This window comes from Microcebus murinus, chromosome 3 (assembly GCF_040939455.1).
Source record: "Microcebus murinus isolate Inina chromosome 3, M.murinus_Inina_mat1.0, whole genome shotgun sequence".
NCBI lineage: Eukaryota > Metazoa > Chordata > Mammalia > Primates > Cheirogaleidae > Microcebus > Microcebus murinus.
The window spans coordinates 54,267,393-54,284,823 of record NC_134106.1 but is presented as its reverse complement, the minus strand read 5'-3'; the positions used below and the strand labels follow the sequence as shown (position 1 = coordinate 54,284,823).

At 43.5% G+C, this 17,431-nt stretch overlaps 2 long non-coding RNA genes across 3 annotated transcripts in view; both read right to left on the bottom strand.

Moving 5' to 3' along the window:
- LOC142869965 (uncharacterized) overlaps nucleotides 1-7,951 on the bottom strand; it is a 101,356-nt gene extending 93,405 nt beyond the window's left edge. The window contains exon 1 of the long non-coding RNA XR_012918494.1: nucleotides 7,220-7,951. This is a non-coding gene — a long non-coding RNA (uncharacterized LOC142869965). The remainder of the gene's footprint in view (nucleotides 1-7,219) is intronic.
- A 3,769-nt stretch (nucleotides 7,952-11,720) lies between these two features.
- Nucleotides 11,721-17,431, bottom strand: part of LOC142870047 (uncharacterized) — a 100,769-nt gene continuing 95,058 nt past the window's right edge. For both annotated transcript variants that reach the window (XR_012918574.1, XR_012918575.1), the window contains one exon: nucleotides 11,721-17,286. This is a non-coding gene — a long non-coding RNA (uncharacterized LOC142870047). The remainder of the gene's footprint in view (nucleotides 17,287-17,431) is intronic.

The window sequence follows — 17,431 nt, the reverse complement described above, 5'->3', positions numbered from 1 at the left end:
AGAACTGTATATTGGTGAAATTTAGCAATTTCTGCCACCCTGGCTCTGCCCATCAATTCAGACCTCACTTGCTAATCTATTTTGTGTGTCAGACATTCTGTCAAGGACTAGAGTAAATGGTGAGCAGTACGTTGCCCTTGAGTAATCACCATCTAGCAGGAGAGAAGAATGGATAAATTAATAATTATGATATAGCATGATAAATGTGATAGCAGAGGCATTAGCAGAGTGCTAAAGGAACCCAGAAAAGAAGCAAGTTCAGGGAAGCTTCAGGTACATTTGAACTGAGTCTTGAAGAAGAGTGATCACCGCTACTGTCTTTCAGTCACTTTCTACTCACCAGGCTCTATTCTAAGTGTTTTTCGTGTATTAACTCACTTAATCGCCACCACAACTCTAAGAGATAGGTAGTATTATTATACTCACAGATGAGGAAACCAAGGCAGAGAGAAGTTAAGTCCCTTGCTCACGGTCTCACTGTTTGCTACTGGCAGAGATGAGATGTGGACCCAGGCAGTCTGTCACCTGAAGTGGCTCTCTTCCCTCCACACTATATGGAGAGGCAGTAGAAGTTCACCAAGGAGGAAGGACAGAGGCTTTCTCTGCTTATGTAGGGCCTGTGTATGTGTGTCTGTAACAGTAACAAGCGAGTATTTGGGGGTCTAGAGAAGCATGTCCTGGTAAGGTCTCACTACACGCTTTCCACCTGTGCCAAGCAGCTAGGGGTCTCATAGACAGAGGCTACCATCACGTGGCTGGGACGATGTCATTAGGGAGATGGGCAGACTGGAGTAGGGATTCTGATCCTGAATGCTAGATGGCCCCACCAAGGCAGGGCCAGTAGCCAAAGAAGATAACAGAAGAGGGCGATTTATTTGACAAAGAATGTATTAAGATCTTATTAGGCTCAGCATAGATCAATCTCTTCTGAATATCCATGATATCAGACCCTGTCCATTCCTCAAATTCCACTTGGACAGGTACACCAGCTTCCTATGTGCAGTAGAGGTGCCTTCGGTACCCATCCTCCTTCCTGGTCACTCAGGAACTCTGCATGCCCAGCTCCCTTGCAGTTAGGTGGGGCCATGTGACTAGTCACAGCCAGTGAAACGTGTGCAGAAGTGATGCATGTTTCTTCTGCATCACAGCATGAGGAACTGACCTCTGGTCCTTTGCCTTGGCAACCTGAAGTCACCTGTTGAGATGTCAGCACAACAAGACAGAAGAGAAATAAAGACTGCCTGGAGAACCACCTAACACATATAGGACTTTATGCAAGCAAGAAACAAGCCTTTTTTGCTGTCACCCCCAAAGATTTCTGGGTTTATTTATTAATGCAGCATAACCTGGTAAGTATATACAATGTGTTATATTTCAAGCCTATGCCCATCACTGGCTTTGTTTTCATAATACTTCTGTTTTGACACTAGAGCTCATGCCAACTTGACTTCATTATTCAGCCAAGATTAAACCTGTTCAATCTAATCCAGCAGTGTGCACAAATAGTGACTTCTTAAGTCGTTTATTAGTGTTCACATTTTTAAATGAAGCTATAAATAAAACTCTTTGACCACCACTTAGAATGTCACTGTCTAAATCTGATGTCATAATGGCCACTGAGTTGGAGCTATCTCCTAACACATCCTCCTGCTCTAAGTGAAAAATTAACAGGATGAACATTGCAGTAATGAGGCTTGACAACCTTACCGCCAGCAGAAGGCATGGCAGTCAGTCCAGGAAGAGGCTGCTAACTTCCTTGCCGAAGCGTTGATTAGGCCTGGTGCAACTGGCCTGCTAGTGCAGGAGGTCTTATCAGTCCTTGTCTACGACCCACTCTGTGAATCCTTCTGGCCCTCTCTGCCCTGACCACACACATACACACATGGGACAGTACCAAATCCCAACACTCAGCGTTTCTCAAAGAAGCTATGTCTGGGGCAGGTGTGCCCGATGTTATGAGAAAGCGACCTTCAAGAAGTATTAGGTGCAAATTTAATCAGAAGTAGAGAATGATGTCATTTGGTAAATTCCTACTTGTTCAATGTGTTTCCTTAAAAGGAGATGTACACATATCTATTATTCCAGCTTCGACTTAATGACTATGACTTTCAGACAAAACCACCTGGGAAAATAAAGAGAAGCCTCTTTCAGTCTGTGGTTCCAGTTGGGCAGTCAGACACCAGTCATAAGCAGACAGAAGAATATGCTTCTCTTCATCGTGGTTACTTTGAGAAACGTGTTGAATTGAGATTAACGGCAAAACAGGAGCTCAGAGGGAACCGGGCTCAAAATCACACAAAATGTAGCAATTGTGTAATTGCCTCAAAAGCTGTGAATTTACTTAGCTAAATATTTTAAGGAATAGCATTACTTAAAATAATAATAACCCTCACTTGGCAAATAATATTGCATTTTCAAGGTACAAACAAACCCCAGATACAAATGATTAGTGTTTTCCAAGTCAGATGCCTTAAAGATCCAGCCCACCCCTCATTTCCCCTCATCCTGTTTCCTCTCATTCCTCCTCCCCGTTGATCCCCAGATCTTCTTTCTCAGACTTTGATGGCACTGTCCAAGGTGTAGACATGGATTACCACAGAATTATTTTTGTACTATATATCTTCTGAGAATGATATTTTTACATTTGCTTTCAGTTTGTAAAGAGAAATACAATTATGACATTTATATATAATCCCTAATGTTTATAGTTACCTAGATATATAAATAGGTGTACATTAACTGGCTTAAATATTTGCTCCAAACCTTTTTTATACTCTGCATTTCCTATTTTGATCACTCACTATAGCATCTATCACCCTTGGCTACCTAGAATTTATCTTCAAGCACTTTCTTCAACAGAGATTCATGTGTAAAGCCTTGCCCAGGATAATCACCAATCATAGAATATTTTTGAAATTTTGCCTATAGAGAATGTATTTCTGTTGCTTTCTCACATAAAAGACAACCTGGCTGGGTATAAAATTCTTGAATTGTTGCCTTTTATAAACAAAATTCTACAGATACTGCTTTCATAGAGCTATCACAGAATGGTATGACTTTGGAGGTCTTTCTCTTTCATTTTTTGGCATTTTGGCATTATCTATTTGTTCCACACTGGACACATGTCATTGTAATAAGGGAAAAAATTAATAAAAATAAATAAAATCAATATATTTGTGCTGAGTGATTATTTCATTCCCACATTCTGTTGGATGCTGAGAGGCACGCCAATCATCACTGTTGTCAAGGAGACACTAACTCAACTATAGGTCACATATTGGAGATATAATGAATATTACTACACAAGTAATTTTACAACAAAAATACAATATTTACACTTAGTATTACATTCTCTAGGGGAAGAAATAAGCATGCATCTGAAATACCTAATAAGATCAAAACATCAGGAATTCTCAAACTAATCTTTGTTCTTCCACAAAGCAGGATTCTGAAATCTGAAGGTCACAGTGTCCCACAGTGATTAAGCTGTGAGACCTCATTTAGGCTGCACAAACATATTACCTCCTTATTCAAAAGATCAAAACGCCTATCACCACCAAAGTTAGGTCAGAACTGATTGTACTTTGGAGAAGGTCAGATAGAAGACTATGGCACAGTTGTTAAAAACACTATGTTCAGACAACCTGGATTTCAGTCTGACTGTACCACATTACTGTGATCTGCTTTTATTCACAAAACTTCTGACACCAAATGTGGGAGTTTGTCCACACTGACGACCAACTCTCCAACTCTCCAATATCACTAAGTGTCCTACAGTTCAACACAATTCAATTCTGACACTGTCTAGGTGACATTAGCATTAGATCCCATAAGGAAAGGGCTCAGTCCCACTAGACTGCCCTCACTTCAGACACTAATCACAAGTCCTGGGCCTCCCATACTCCTGACCAGCCAGCTATAAGTTGATAATGTGCTAGAATACCTCACAGAATTCAGGAAAACAATTTACTTACTCTCATTGGTTTATTACAAAGGGTACAACTTGGAAAGAGCAAACTGGAAGAGATGCACAGAGTAAGGTATATGGTAAGGGACACAATGCTAACCTCAATGTGCTCATCAACCCCATACTCTCCAAACCCTGTTGTTTGGGGTTTTTATGGAGGATCCATTACATAGTGTGGTTGATTAAATCATTGGCCATCGATGATTGAACTCAATCTCCATCCCTCGCCCTCTCTAGAGGTCGGGGGTTAGGGCTGGAAGTTCCAATCCTCTAATCAAGGGGTTGGTTCTCTGGAAACCAGCCCCCATCTTGAGACTCCTTGGGGCCCATCAAGAGTCACTTTATTAGCATACACTCAGGTATGGCTAACGGGGGCTTATTATGAACAACAAAAGATGCTCCTCTCACCTTATCTCTTAGGAAATTACAAAGGTTTTAGAGGCTCTGTGCCAGGAACCAGGAACTAAGACCAATTTCTTATTATATTACAATATCAGACTTGTACTAGCTGTAAGTGACCCTGAGCAAATCAGTTCCCATGTGGCCCTGTTTTCTCATCTCCAAAATCAAGATAAGAATAATCTCTCTTTCGTGAAATCGTTGTAAGAATTAAATGAATTAAAGCAAAGCACAGTACCTGGCATGTGGGAATGTGAACCCAGTGTTTATAATGACCAAATGAGCCAGACAAAACGAGAGTTACTTGTTGACCTCCATTGTTTGACATGTCCCCCAGGAACTCCCATGACCAGTGAGGAGGCGAGGGGAGACAGTCTTATTCCCCCCAAGCCAGTTAAGCCCTCTGAGGGAAGGCGATGGGGGCTGCTCAAGTCATGGGACTTATTGGTGGCAGAACTAGAGCCAGCTCTTCTTTTTCTCTTGTGCTTTTCTGCACACCAGCCTTCCAAGGTGCCCTGCCACCGAGCACGGCTATTCAGAGACAGTGCCACCGAGGGTCTCATTACCCCAGCACCCGGTGAAGCTGCCCATCACTCTCAAGGTAAATAGAGAAAGAGTCTTAAAACATCCCCCTTCAAAGTGAGGGAATCCTACTTTGGTTCTGTTGATGGTTTAAATCATTGTTTGTTTATCAGGGTGCAGGGGGTGTTTAGTTCTTCTACCCAGGAATTGTTGATTTCTCAACTTAGTTTCTTGAAGAGGAAGTTGATCCAAACCCATGGCTGGAAACCCCACGTGAAGATTCAGTATTGCTGTTTAAAGCAATTAGAATGAAGTTAAGAAGCAGGTTTTCAATTCACCTAGCACAGTGTTGAAGAGCTGGAGTCCCTCAGGCTTGTGGTCTCACCAATTGTTAATTTGTGGACACAATTAATCTAAATGAAAAGGAGGATTTTACTCTCACATCCATTAACCCGTTGTAGGAAAATCCGTGAGGTGAACATCTTGGAGCACCCTCCCACCCCAAGAGCAGCAACAAACGTCAGAAGGGAGACATCACTGTAAGAAGTGCTTCCATCCAGCATCCAGGGAGCCTGCACTCGTGGCTCAACCTCCCTGAGCAAAATGTTCTCAGCTGCACAACACAGATGTAATAGTACCTGCCTCATAGGTTGTTGTGAGGATTAAATGAGAAAACATACCTCAGGCACTTAGCATGGTGCCTCATTTGTTTAGTATGGGCTCCACAATCACAGCCAGGCAAGAATGAAAACTCCTGTGAGGCCGGGCGAGGTGGCTCACATCCTAGCCCTCTGGGAGGCCGAGGCGGGCGGATTGCTCAAGGTCAGGAGTTTGAAACCAGCCTGAGCAAGAGCGAGACCCCGTCTCTACTATAAATAGAAAAAAATTAATTGGCCAACTAATATATATAGGAAAAAATTAGCCGGACATAGTGGTACATGCCTGTAGTCGCAGCTACTCGGGAGGCTGAGGCAGAAAGATCGCTTGAGCCCAGGAGTTTGAGGTTGCTGTGAGCTAGGCTGACACCACGGCACTCACTCTAGCCAGAGCAACAGAGCAAGACTCTGTCTCAAAAAAAAAAAGAGTTCTGTGCTCAAGGATGGGGTCTCCATAAATGCTGCCATATCAAGCCATGTTCAAAGTAATTGTGCCACCCCTGATGGCTTTGTTTGCTTACCTTAGGAACTTTCTGTGTCATAACACATAATAGTCTATTTGTATGTTCCCAGGACCAGCTCTTATTTCATTGATTTTTGTAGAGCCCCCAAAAGTTTGTCATGGAAGCCCTGAATCTTTCCCCCATGATGAAACACTTTCTTGTAGGTCTGGTGTCCAGTTAGCTTTTGCCCTTTATTAGTCAAAGTCATGGAGTCCCAATTTGTTTGCTTCCATGTGTCCCTGGGGATGCAATTGAAGAAACAGCTGGAGTGACAACTCACTGGCTTTTAGGTTAAATTCAGTTGGAGGATGCCTGGAAATCCCCAGTTTGCCCCAGAACAAATCAGGATCCCTCAGAATCCCTAACATAAGAAAGACACCAGGTCACCAAAGGGGCCTGGGGCATGGGAAGCTCCCAGGACTGCCAAGAAGGACCATCTGACTTGGCCCACCTGGAGCCGCTGGGCCTGGTCGTCTGAGGGAGGAGCAGCAGGGAAGACAGGTGAGCTTATGTGCTGGGGCCTCGCTGGCTCCAGCCCGATCTCCAGCATCTGAGTGCATCTCACGACCTCTGGGAATGCCCCCCAGATGCAGGACAGCAACACCTGCAGCCAGGGTCCTTTTCTCCTCCTGAAGCTGCCAGAGGGGTCTGTTTGTTCTCCCATCTGACAACTCCTCCTCCTGCTCTCCTCCCAAAGTGGGGTGTATTCTCAGCAAGGGACTTATGACTGCAACAGGATTGAGCAGATGTCACGGTTGGATAATATCCGAAAAAGGTTGTTCCCCAAGAGGTAGTTCACAGCCTGCCAAAAAACCACGTTAGGAGGTTTACACTTCAACTCCTGCTTCCCTACCACCTTTGCAATTGGAGGAGAATCTTAGTCATCCCACTCCTCTCCCTTCCCTGCACCTCTGCCATTTGCTCCCCAGACTTCTACCCCCGGCTCCGTGTATGCCCTTTCTTCTCACCCTTTCTTAGTAGATCTCAAAAACCTAAAAAAGTAGAGAAGGTCAAAAATGTAGATACAATGCTAATCACACACTCACAGACGCGTTATAATAACTTCGCAAAATAATGCTCTAGATGTGGTCTTCTTGGAGGTGAGAAGCATGCATGCTAAAGACTCTAATTCAGAGACCCAGGACAAACGTATGACATTAAAAAGTTCATACCGTTGCTCGTGAGAACAAGACTGAAAGGATCTGAGCCTCACGTTCCTATGTTTGACTTATGTCAGAGGCGCTTCCGACCTGGAAGAGTCACAGGGTGGAATATCATCACACCGGGCTAGTGAGAGCCCCCACCTCCCCCACCCTCATCAGCAGTAAGGTTAGGGGCCGGGGGTAACGTTGTCTCCCATTCTGGGGCCCACTGTGGCCAATGGACCTACCAAAAGCAGAAAATCTTCTTTTCCATAAACTTCACACTATTATATCACAGAAAAAGGCAGGAGGCTCCATCCTTTAATTTTATTCGCTGGGACAAGGATTCTGCCCACTCCTTACCCACTGTCCGATTTCTCACCAAAGGGACATTTGCAAGATGAAAGATTTATATTCTGTGAAATAGTTCACTTGTCATCAGTCAGGGCCTCCAGGCTCCCTGGCTGAGCCGGTCAGTTCCAGGAAGTTTCCCGGAGCCTCCCTCATAGGCAAGGCCACACTGCTCCCAAGTGGCTTCTGTGGAGAAGCAGGAAGCCAGAGATGGCTGCAGTTGGAACTCTCTCCAACCCACCCGGGCCCTGCCTCCCTGAGGCCTCACTGCTAATGAGCTGGTCTGCAGACCCTGCCAAGCTCCCACCACGCCAGGGAGCTAAGCTGCACACACCTCCAGAAAGACCCTTTGTCATGGCAAAGGGAGCAGCTCTTTTAAATAATCCTAAAAAGGCTACAGAACTGGTCTAACAAAAAGTCCAGAATTCAACCTGGACATCATCGTAGTGAGAGTCTGTTAAGATAAAAGTATAAGGAAGCCCTCCCCACTCTTAAAAAGGAAAAAAAAAGACAAAAATAACTGGACACTAAACCAATTATCAGTATTTATTGTACAGGATAGTTTGCACCCTAAATGTAGCTCCTGACTTCTTACCAATCTATTTACAGTAGTTTATGAAGGTAAAGCAGTTTCAATAAGCCAAATCTCCTTCAAGCTCATTCTTTTGTCAACAATTAAAAATACAATCTGTAATTGGTGCTCTTGTAACGTTGATGGCTATTGCACCTTAAAGAGGATGGGCTGTAGTTTCTAGCACTCTGATCGGTTGTGCTCAAGGTTTAGAGCAAGCCCATCTGCACTTTCATTTAGCAGGAGAAGCAGGGCCAGGCTGGTACGATCATCCTCCTTGGTAAGACAGCAAAATTAACATCCCTTTCCAAAAGAAACTCATCGGAGGTACCACCCATCCCTTCCAATTCCTGAGTCATGTGGGCAAATCTTAGTACCCCCAAAACCCAGTCTCGACCCCCAGACCAATTAAACCAGAACCTCTGCAGTGATCCCAGGCCTCAGTATTGTTTTTTAGGTTTCTTTGTTACATTATGCAGACAAGTTTGAGTACTGCTCTCTGAGATCGGAGTGTCTGTTAATAATTCCATCTGCATATAAAAATCAGCTGGGAAGCCTCTAAACAACACCCATCCCACGCCCCGCTCTCCCACCCAACCGAGCCAGAGTCTCCAGGGAAGGCGCCCAAGCGCCCTGTCAAGCATCAGCAGGTTCTGATGCACTCAGTGTTGAGCATGAAGTTATATTGCTTGATTAAATCGTTTCATTTTATTACAAAACATGTTTACAGGGAAAAATAGAGAGAATAAGACGCAAATATATATTTTAGGCATGCATGATCTCAAATCCTACCTTCCAGATATTACTTTCGCTGGGGTAAAGTTGGGAGGTATTAAGGGAAGATGTAAATGAAGGAAGGTGGACTCAGGTCTTTTAATTCAAGGTCTCCATCACCTTCCTAAACTCTCTCCAAGCACGTGGGGGCTAGGAGGTTGCATGGGCCCCAGCAGTGGCCATGCATGTGCCTACACACCAGCACACCCCCCACACACACACACACACAAACACACACAAACACACACAAACCCTGCACCAGGGAAGGCCTGGTCAGACTCGGCCATTCTTTTCATCACCAAGAAGCCCTTTTATCATTTCATTTTATGGGTGCCTAAATTAGAAACATCTAGCTCACCAAACCAAATTTATGAAGTAACAATGACCTCATTTGCCCATTTTTTAAATTCATCAGAGATTTATATAACTTCCAATCAGAGGTGCTGATCAGCACACAGTGACCCCAGCCTAGCAACAAGTTGCAATGATGCCATCCTAGAGCAAAGAAAGGCGATGCTTACTGAGCCCCTGCAATCTATCTTAAGCAGACTTGGCTTTTAAGAAATCTGAAATACTAAAATACAGGAAACAAATCACTACCACCGTCAAAAGCCAAGGGATATTTGAGGAGGGAAGGGAAACAAGATGAACAACTAATGTCCCCAGGGCAGTAGGTTAAAAGGGAGAGGGTCGGAAAATAAGGGTGTGGCTCCACTATAATGCTACAATTGCTGGAAATTTTATTCTGCTAATAATTACATCCTTAGGCAAATCAAGCTATCATCTCTGGACCACATTTTCCCATTTGTAAAATGAGAGAGGTTGAGCTAAGGCAGGACTTCCCAAACTCAGCACTATTGACATTTTAGGCAGGATTATTCCTTGCCATGGAGCTGTCCTATGCATTGTAAGACATTTAGCAGCATCCCTGGCCTCTGCCCACCGGATGCCAGTAGCACACTCCCAGTCGGGACAATCAAAACTGTCTCCAGACATGGCCAAAGTGTCCTCTGAGGAGTAAAATTGCTCCTGGTTAAGAACCACTTCTCTAGGGTAATTCTGAAGTTCTCTTTGTTCTGGAAAACTGAAAAATAATGTGGGCGAAGCTGGAGGGATGACTTTGACATATCAGGGAACATGCACTTAAGAAAGCCAAAGATGAGGGTGTGTGGAATTCCCTATAAAGCAGAGGTTCTCAATCTTGGCTGAATTTTAGAATCACCCAAGGAGACTCTCAAACTCCCAATCTCAAGATGAAACCCCTGACCAACTAAGCCAGAACTCCGGGGGTCCAACAGGGCTCTCCAGGTGATTCCAGTGTGCAGTGGTTCGAGGACCCCCGCAGAACAGCTTAGTGTGAGACAGAAGTAACGATAAGCCTGTCCATCACTTCTCATGATTCTGATGATACTTTATCATTTCAATCAATAGGAAAACCAAAAGCCTACTGTGTATTAGCATTTTACAAAGCAGTGGGACACAGGCCATCTTAAATCAAGCCAATCTCAAGCTTTAGGTTTAAATGAAACCTGGATGCACTTCTAGAAGTACATGAGCATGCGGGTACCTAAACAAAGGCAGAACGCAGAGTGTCCCTGGAGGAGGCACCGCCATTCCTCTGGAGAATCCTCTGCTCCCCGTGGTTATTGGCCTGAGACCACACCAGCCGTGGTCTCCAAACCATGACCGTCAATTGCCTTAATCCTGTCCAATAAGAGATCATCTGTTCCAGTTTCAAGTAAACGACAATCACATCAAAAGGAAATGTGTGCACTCCTGGGAAGAGGAAGACACACTCCCTTGGACTCATTTCTGAGTGAAATCAGCCTATGTGGCCAGGCTTGGAAGAGCCTTAGACACCTAACCAATGAGGCAAAGCTTGAATATGACAGAAGCAGTTCAAAGGGGCCATCGTAAAGTAACTAAAGAATCTTTGACTGTTCCCAGCGATTCTGAGCTGATTAACACGGGACTCTGCAAAGTGCTCACAATCACCTAAGAAGAAAGCTGTGACAGAAAAGAATGCAATCGTATTTACTGTAATTTTTTGTTTGCTGTTGCAAACTAATAGCGGTGGCAGCCCAAGTTTATTGAGTACTTACTCTGTGCCAGGTCCTGTGCTAAGCATTTTACGTAAATTATTTCATTTAAGCCTCACAACTACTTAATTAGATTCTTGTTGTTATTATCCCTGTTTCACAGTTGAGAAAACTGAGGCTTAGAGAGGCTAAGGGATTTACCAAAGGACATGCTTCCAGCAAGCACAGAAATGGTAATTAAGCCCCAGGAAGTCTGATGGCAGAGCCTAAGTTCTTGAACATTATGTGATATAGCCTCCTGAGTCTTCATTTGTCAGACCACGAAACTAATAACCTCACATAGCATTCTTTCAATCAAGAATTTCAAAACACTTTTAAAGTATTTAGTATATAGGTTTATGCCTTGCTGTGATCCAAATGGAGAAATTCCAGGCCAGTGTTCTCAGAGTGTGTCTTTGGGCCTCCTCCTAAATCAGAATCACCTAGGGGAGTTGTTGAAATACAGGTTTCTGGGCCCCGTCTCATAGCTACCATATCAGAATCAGGGGTGTGAAGCAGCAGCCAGGGTGGTAATCCACATTGCGAACAAGCTCCCCGGGTGATTTCTTTGCCCATCAAGGGTTGAGAACCACTTCCCTAGAAGCAGCACATCTTTGCGTCCACAAAGCACAGCCTCGTGCCTGCAAAATTTGAAGAAAGAAAATTTCTCTCCCCAGAATTGCAACACAAAGAAACTGCAAAGCTCAACACTAAGAGGCAGAAGATTCTCAGGAAGATCCCTTAAAGATCCCTGGATGTATTTTAACATATTCAATTTTAGACACAAACCCACTTACCAGAATATATCATGCTTTGCACTGAGACTCTGTCTTCCTCTGGAGACCAAAAATCTGCTTTATTAATATCACTTAAGCTGTTACTCAAAGCCCTCGACACACACACATGCACACACACATATCCCTACAAGAATTTGAGTAAACACTGTGCAACCAGAAAGTGAAATTGCTCTCAAATAACCATTATGGCTTTTCTTATATGCTCACATTACGATAGAATTCAGAGTGAGAGCTGTCAGCAGAGTTAGAAATTACAGACTATGCATTCCTCTGCTAGATATGAGCCCTTAGAGGCTGAGATAGCATCTTATTCCTCTCTGTATCTCTAGTTTTGAACACATAGTAGGCAATCAATCCAGTTTTGTGTTAAGAAAGAAGAAAGAAGGCTTTGAAGTAATTAGTGAGCAAATCAATTCCCCAGGGAGAAAGAGTCTCACAGGCCACCTCTTTGCTCACGGCCTTTGGACAGGACTGTGCTCCAAATCAAATCGCAGGGGATGCTTTTCTTTAACTACCTGACTTCTCTCAGTAGCCCTTCTTCAAATCTTAAAATCATGCCTCTTTGCATCAAAAAATAATCACCCCAACGCCTTCAGTACACACATACAACCCAAAATAAACCTCCAAATGAATAAACCAGAATAAACCTCACTGCACAAGGAAAAGAAAGAGAGAAAAGACAGATTGTGATTTACAAAAAAAAAAAAAACAATAACAGCATACAACACACCAGGGGATTGGAAAAATATCAAATTTTCATTTATAGCAAAGATTGTGTTGAATTTTGCTTCATTCTGCTATTCCTGAGTTTTGTATTCTTCCTTACATTAAGACATATTTATGCTGCTGTTTCATTCCTACCAGTCTCTGTGTAGCATGAATATTCATGTGGCCACCACAGGCTGCAACTGTGCACACGGGCGGGCATGCACACACACACTCACACACACACACACACACACACACATGCACACGCACACACATGCACACGCACACACATGCACACACCACAATCAAAGGTCAGCATCTGGATCCCTAGGAATGCATCTGATTAGATAATTTCCAAACTGCTGTAAAACAGAAATTAGGAATGATATTATTCAAACAGCATCAGGAGAACCGATTAATGGGGTTGGTTTCTGGCCACCGGAATAGTTCTGAGTTGATGTATACAGAGTGTCTTACTCAGACTTCCACATGGTTGCAACAAATCATAAACATTCAGACCTCGAGGAGACCCCAGAATCATTTGCTTCCAAAGCCCTCATTTTACAGACAGGGAAATCCAGCTCAGATTGAAACCGCCTGCCCATAATCAGATGACGGGTTGGTGCCTGAGTATCCAATCCAGTTGTCTGTCTACTGTGCCACAGTGGGACCAATATTTTGCACGTAATAGATAGCTAGCTGGCAGTTCAACAAGAAAATTCATCTGGAGTCCTCTTGATAATGACTGCAAGATCTAAATTCAATTTCTATAAATAATTGCCAATTTTTGTTACAGTTCCTAAAGAATGCTGGACTCCAATAATCAATATTATAATAAATGAGTTCTAGGTCTTCTTTTTTGCTATCCTTTTTTTTAAAGTGCTAGTGCCTAAAGGGAAGAAAATATGAAAAAGAAAAGCGATTTTAAGTTCAGAAAATCTACAAACTAGATATTCCTATTGGCTGCACACTTTCACTTCGTAACTTGCCTCCGACACGTTTCTCAAAATTTAATGTCATAAGAATCTGACAAAATGTGTGTAATGATTAAATAGATAGGGGTGGGGCCTGAGATTCTGCACTCTCAATAGCTCCCAGGTGACTCCAATCCCACAATGTCACAGGACCCACTTTGAGTAGCAAGATTTTAAAGGACCATCCCCGGTGACTGCAGTATCAACGCTATGCAGAGCAGACCAGGCACCAGAGAGTACAAGCCCAGTCAGCAGGCTCTGAAAGCGATGCTTATACTGAAAACGGCAGAACAGGGGAACCGGCCAACAAAAACTAGTCACCAGCTAATTAAATAATGTCCTCTGGCACTTAAGTCTACCTTACCTAGACATCAATGTCAGAAAAGCCCACTGTGTCATCATGCAACGGCGGCATGTTGTACTTATCCGGGAAACTCACTTCACAGAAATAAATCTGGAAGCAGGAAGACAACAGAGATTCTAATGCTCTGCATTAGTACTCAGGGACAAGGAATAAATGAAACCAAAGCACTTTCAGTTGCTTATTAATAACTGCAATGCCAAGTGCAAGGAAACGCAAAGACCTTTAAAGCTGGAGCCAGGAGAGCCCAACGCTGCGTCCAGCCCTATCCTTGGTTTACTAAACAAACCAAACCATCATGTCTAACAACTTTGCTTGGAAAATAGGTTTTGTGCCAGATGGACATTTATTTCAGAAAATCAAATGGGCAACTTAATTTCAACCTTTCTGATTAAGTAGATCCTAGCCTGTCTATGAACATGCTTCCAACATTTCCCCAAGGGAATTGGGTGGTAACATGGAGAGCATGACCGTTTATTTGGCTTAAGGAACACATTAATTTATCTGGTTTATAGAATTTAAACATCTGACAAATGACAGTGGGGTTGATTTTATTCATCAGCTAATTGCTTTGCCACCTGGAGCTGAAGCTTTATATATGCAGCTTATAAAAGATCTGAAAAGGATCTCAATTATTCTTTAATTTGTTCCTTGAATATAAAGTAGGAAAATCTGGCTTAATCAAACATTGTCTCAATTCTACTGGGATATGTCTAGTTACCTTATAACAAGGTAAGCTTTCATTTAATCATATGATATGATAATTCCCCACTTTCAAGCCAAGTATCCTCTTAGTTACAATCAATTTTCCACTGGAAAAAAATAAACATTGTCTCTTTACTGAAATCCCAGTAGAGAAAAATAGCCCTTTTTAATGAAACTTGCTGCTAATACAACCATACTAGGAATTTCTGTGCAGGAATCCATTAAACCTCCTAATTTGACATTGCTGGTAAATTGCAGAATAAAGTGAGTTCCATGAACAATTCTCTATGCACATGGCCATTCTTGGCACATGTGAAAGAAATGGATAATGAGGGCACGCACACATACACGCACTCACACACACACACACACACTCACACAGCATTACTGGAATCTATTAAATCTCACTTAATAAATGTTTTAATCAAGTTGAATTCTACAATTTATCAGAGGGGGGAAAAAAGAGGAGGAACTAGCAGTCATGCAATTTCTTTAATTGCACTGAGTGAATCTGAAATGCCAGCATGTGCTAGAAGGCTGCTGGAAATCCCAAGACATAAAAACGGCAACTGGCAGGCAAGTGGGACACCTCCTGAAATGTAATCTTGCAACAAGCTGAATGTTAGACGGTAGTGCCATTATTTTAATGACCCCTGGGTATTGGGGGTTTCAAGCCAAGTATTTGGTCCCCATCTTACCAAGTTTCTCTCCCTCATCTCTTACATGCCCCCAGAAGAGTCAACATAGCTGCCAAGGTGGGGTCTGTCGGGAGGACTGGGGATCAGGCATTGCACAGGGTTCCTGGGGCACAGCAGCCCACCAACCGGCACCCCATCTGAGACACAAAGGGGGCTTCTGGGGCCCACGGCAGGTGAATGGTAGAAGTACAGGCAGACAGGTAGCAACAGAGACACTGGCACTAGGAACAGGTACTTAGGTTGAAGGGCAGGTCCCCTGTTTCCAGAAACCCCACTGAAAACAGGACAGAACTCAAATCCTTTAGAAACCATCCTATATGATGAGCTAAGGAAACAAAACAAAACTCAAGCAAGAATTGCCACAGGCACCCAAAAACAGACAGGATCCAAACAGAGGATTTACTTATAAGCAATGACACCAGAGACTAAGGATTGATTGAGGGAAGGAAGTTTAGAGCAAAGCCTACCCCATTTCATCAGCTTCTAAAACACCTAGGACTGGGCATTCCTTAGAAGTAGCATGTTCAATAAATAATAACATGTAGTCCAATAAAACCTTGAATGTCAGAACTGGAAGATATCCTGAGCAATGTCTATTCCATTGTACACATGATAACAAGATTCCCCAGATGTTTGGAGAGAGTATAGCTTAGGAGATAAGAGCTAAAACTCTGGATTCAAAATCCTAACCCTATAATTCACTAGCTGTGTTTCTGTGCACAGCTTTTGTACCTCTGTAAAAGGAGACAATAATAGTGCCTACTTCTTGGGGTTACTGGGAGAATTAAATGAGAATAATCCATAGTCAGCAATTATAACAGTGTCTGAGCTATGTAACAACTAAATAAATGCCAGTTTCTGTCTTTGTATTATTATTATTGTCACTGCTACGGAGTGAATGGCGTCCCCCAAAATTCATATGTTGATGCCCTAACCCTCAGTATACCTCAGCATGTGACTGTATTTGGAGATAGGGGTTTTAAAGAGGTAATTAAGGTTAAATGAGGTCATAAGAGTAGGCCCCTAATCCAATACGACTAATGTCCTTATAAGAAGAGGAAGAAACATCAGGGATGCTGGTGCACAGAGACAAGGCCACATGAGGACACAGCAACAAGACAGCCACCTGCAAGCCAAGGAGAGAGGCTTCAGGAGAAATCAAGCCTTCCGACACCTTGATCATGGACTTCGAGATTTGTAAGAAAATGAACTTCTGTTTAAGCCACCAAGTCTGTGGCATTTTGTTATGGCAGCCCTAAGGAAAACAGTAAAGTCACTATCTCTATTATCTGATCCAATCACACTGCCAACTTCAGTGCAGGATGGGGATCCAGCCTCGCTGATTTTTCCATCATCTCACCCTCCCGCATTATGTCCCAAAATTCGCTCAGGGTCTGCCTCAGTATCCCAGCTGAGGCCATACTCTTCCCAGGACAGCCCCTGGACAGGGACTGAGCAAGACGGCAGTACAAGGACCCAGCCATCTGCTCCCAAAACAAGCGCCCTAAAGGGGCAATCTTTGCACCAGAGCCCCCTGTCGGGCTGGCAGAGAACTCTCAGGTGTGCCCTGTGGTGGGATGTCCTTCTGTCCAGTGCTGTTTCTTCCCTTTTTCTTTTCACAGGGCCATTCCCCAATAAACCCTTTGCAGCCCTAACTCTATTGCAGCATCTATTTCTGGTATAAATCTCAATGCCCAGATGTATTTCAACCCCAAATATCCAACCCTGTCTCCTTCCCATTTAGCTTTTTGGTTCCTCAGGCAGAGAGAGAATCTTCTAATCCCCCTCTCCCTCTGGTCTGAGCCTACAACTTCCTCAACCCACTGCCCAAACAAGCTCAGAGGGCTGTAAATTAGCTGACTTGAGCCAGAAGGTCTAAATAAGCTGAATTGAGTTAGGAGACAAGGCACTAAGCTGGGGCCCCCAGCTCTCAGGCTAGATCCAATACGCAGGTGGCATCTCTTCACCAGGGCAGGAGTATTCCTTCCATGGGGCCTGACCTGGACTTCAGCTTACCTTGGCTGCCACAGTATTCTTGCCTTCCTGTCCCATCCGAGGCACCATGCAGGTAGATGGCTCCCTATGTGGACAGAAAATGTTTGTTCCACGAGCTTTTCTGCCTCCTTTATGAAATAGATAGACTTAGTAATCAAAGTTTCCAATACCATGGATTAAAAAGTAGAATGTAAGATTCATTAAAAATCCACCAGAGAGCAACAGATGGT